This window comes from Ovis aries, chromosome 18, assembly GCF_016772045.2.
Source record: "Ovis aries strain OAR_USU_Benz2616 breed Rambouillet chromosome 18, ARS-UI_Ramb_v3.0, whole genome shotgun sequence".
NCBI lineage: Eukaryota > Metazoa > Chordata > Mammalia > Artiodactyla > Bovidae > Ovis > Ovis aries.
Window position 1 is genome coordinate 1,828,435 of NC_056071.1, and position 3,581 is coordinate 1,832,015.

Consider the following 3,581-nt stretch of genomic DNA (forward strand, 5'->3'; position numbering starts at 1 on the left):
CTCTCCAGAGCAGTTCATTTGATGGCCACGCAATCTGTGTTCACAACTGCCATTGTCCCATTGACTTCAGACAGTTGGTGCTCCTGGGGTTGTGCGTGTGGCTATCCTGGATCCTCTGGTCTTGGCAGCTGGCTCTTTCCCACTGTCTGGGGCTAGGGAAGACCCTGGACCTTGGAGCTACCCAGATAGTGGATGACTTTTCCACTAGCTTAGCAATATGGAAATGTGATATTCATGCCCACTTTAATTTATGGATAGATTCAAACTCACTGAATTTGACTTATTGGTTGTAAGAAACAGAAATTTTCTTGGAGAAGCTGAGTAGAAAAGGTTAATCTGTTATAAGGATGTAGAGCTGGGGTGAAGGCTTGCACTGACCTAAGAACAGGAAAATCATCCTAAATCTATCCTGCATCTCTTTTTCTTTCTTTCTTTTTTTTTAAAAAAATTATTAATTCATTTAAAAAAATCACTGGAGTGCTTGCTTCGGCAGCACATATACTAAAATTGGAACGATACAGAGAAGATTAGCATGGCCCCTGCGCAAGGATGATACACAAATTCGTGAAGCGTTCCATATTTTTTTCATGTTTGGGATCGCATGTACACCCGTGGTGGATTCATGTCAATGTATGGCAAAACCAATACAGTATTATAAAGTGAAATAAAGTAAAAATAAAAAGTTAAAAAAAAATCACTGGAGATGAATTTTTGTTTTGACCCTTGACTAGGAGGTGAGAGATAGGGGGAGAGTGACTTTCTCTGACTTAATCCCTAGGGTGGGGATTCTGACCCATTCAGTTTAGTCAGTGCCCACTCTTTGGGTTAGGCTGTCCAAGGAATATTTCTGCACATTTAGGAGGACAGATTTGTGAACTGAGTCAACTATCATTAAATTGTTTTTATGAGAGAAAAACAGCATTTTAAAAACCACATGGAACTTCTGTGTAAGGAGCTTAGAAGTCACCAATCTATTCTGACAACAAGAAATGTGTGCACGCTCAGTTGCTTTAGTCATGTCCGACTCTTAGTGACCTCATGGATGGTAGCCTGCCAGTCTCCTCTGTCCATGGGATTTTCTTGGCAAGAATACTGGAGTGGGTTTCCATGCCCTCCGCCAGGGGATCTTCTCCTGAATTTCAGGTGTTTTTTTTTTTTTTTTTTTTTTTACTGCTGAGCCACTAGGAAAGCCCAACAGGAAGGGAAGAACGGAATAAATTTAAAAAGTTCAACAACTCTTTTCAGATCCATCAGAGAAATGACGTCACCAATCCTGCATCCTGCAAAATTATCCTTCAAAAGTGCAGAACATGGAACAAAGGACTGATTCAAACTTGGGAAGGGAGTGTGACAAGGTTGTATTTTGCCACCTTATTTATTTAACTTACTTGCAGAGTACATCATACGAAATGCCAGGCCAGATGAATCACAAGTTGGAATCAAGATTGATGGTAGAAATATCAACAACCTCAGATATGCAGATGGTAGCATTACTAGAATGCTAAAGTGAAAGTGAAGAGAAAGTGCAGAAAGTGAAGAGAAACTAAAGAGCCTCTTGCTGAAGACGAAAGAGGAGAGTGAAAAAGCTGACTTAAAACTCAACATTTGGGGGCAGTCCTAAGATAGCAGAGGAATAGGACAGGGAGACCACTTTCTCCCCCACAAACTCATCAAAAGATCATTTGAGCAAATTCCACAAAACAACTTCTGAACACTGGCAGAGGACACCAGGCACCCAGAAAGGCAGCCTATTCTCTTCAAAAGGAATGCGGTATGGATGGAGAAGTCTTGAGGCTACTGTAAGAATAAGACAGAAAGCAAGAGGCAGGAGGCTTAAATCCAAAACTTGAGAACACCAGAAAACTCCTTACTCCAGGGAACATTAATTGACAAGAGCTCATCCAAAAGCCTCCATACCTACACTGAAACCAAACTCCACCCAAGAGCCAGCAAGTTTCAGAGCAAGACATAGCAAGCTAATTGTCCAACAACACAGGACCATAACCTTAAGCATTAAAATGCAGGCAGCCAGAAGTCACACCAAACCCACAGACACCTCACAACTCACTACTGGACACTTCATTGCACTCCAGAGAGAAGAGATCCAGCTCCACCCACCAGAACTCCAACACAAACTTACCTAACCAGGAAACCTTGACAAGCCACTGGTCCAACCCCACCCACAGGGAGGAATCGCCACAATAAAGAGGAAGCACAAACTTCCAGCATACAGAGAGGCCACCCCAAACACATAAATCTAAACAAGATGAAAAGGCAGGGAAATATTCAGCTGGTAAAGGAACATGATAAATGCCCATCAAACCAAACAAAAGAGGAGGATATAGGGAGTCTACCTGGAAAAGAATTCAGAATAATGATAGCAAAAATGATCCAAAATCTTGAAAACAAAATGGAGTTACAGATAAATAGAGACAAGGATTGAGAAGATGCAAGAAATGTTTAACAGGGACCTAGAAGAAATAAAAAAGAGTCAACCAATAATGAATAATGCAATAACTGAGACCAAAAGCACTCTGGAGGGAACCAACAGTAGAATAACTGAGGCAGAAGATAGGATAAGCAAGGTGAAAGATAGAATGGTGGAAATAAATGAAGCACAGAGAAAAAAAGAAAAAAGAACTAAGAAATTAGGACAACCTCAGAGTCTTCTGGGACAATGTCAAATGGCCCACATGTGAATCATAGGAGTCCCAGAAGAAGAAGACAAAAAGAAAGGCCATGGGAAAATACTTGAGCAGATAATAGTTGAAAAATTCCCTACAATGAGGAGGGAAATAGCCACCCAGGTCCAAGAAACCCAGAGAGTCCCAAACAGGATAAACCCAAGGTGAAACACCCCAAGACATATATTAATCAAATTAGTGAAGATCAAACACAAAGAACAAATGTTAAAAGCAGCAAGGGAAAAACAACAAATAACACACAAGGGGATTCCCATAAGGATAACAGCTGATCTTTCAATAGAAAATCTTTAGGCTGGAAGGGCATGGCAGGACATACTTAAAGTGATGAAAGAGAAAAACCTACAGCCCGTATTATGGTACCCAGCAAGGATCTTATTCAAATACGAAGAAGAAATCAAAAGCTTTACAGATAAGCAAAAGCTGAGAGAATTCAGCACCATCAAACCAGCTTTTAAAAAAATACTAAAGGATCTTTTCTAGACAGGAAACAGAAAAGGTTTGTAAACTCAAACCCAAAACAACAATGTAAATGGCAATAATCACCTTAAATATAGATGGGTTGAATGCGCCAACCAAAAGACAAAGACTGGCTGAATGGATAAAAAAACAAGACCTTTATATATGCTGTTTACAAGAGACCTACCTCAAAATAAGGGACACATACAGACTGAAAGTGAAGGGCTGGAAAAAGATATTCCATGCAGAGACCAAAAGAAAGCAGGAGTAGCAGTACTCATAGCAGATAAAATAGACTTTGAAATAAAGGCTGTGGAAAAAGACAAAGAAGGACACTACATAATGATCAAGAATCAATCCAAGAAGAAGATATAACAATTATAAATATATATACACCCAACATAGAAGCACCACAATATG

General features: G+C 40.0%; 1 non-coding gene across 1 annotated transcript; it reads left to right on the top strand.

Annotated features, from left to right (window-relative positions):
* The first annotated feature begins 477 nt into the window (after positions 1-477).
* LOC114109270 (U6 spliceosomal RNA) lies at positions 478-584 on the top strand. Its single transcript, XR_003585944.1, has one exon. It is a non-coding gene; the product is annotated as a U6 spliceosomal RNA (small nuclear RNA).
* Positions 585-3,581: the final 2,997 nt, after the last annotated feature.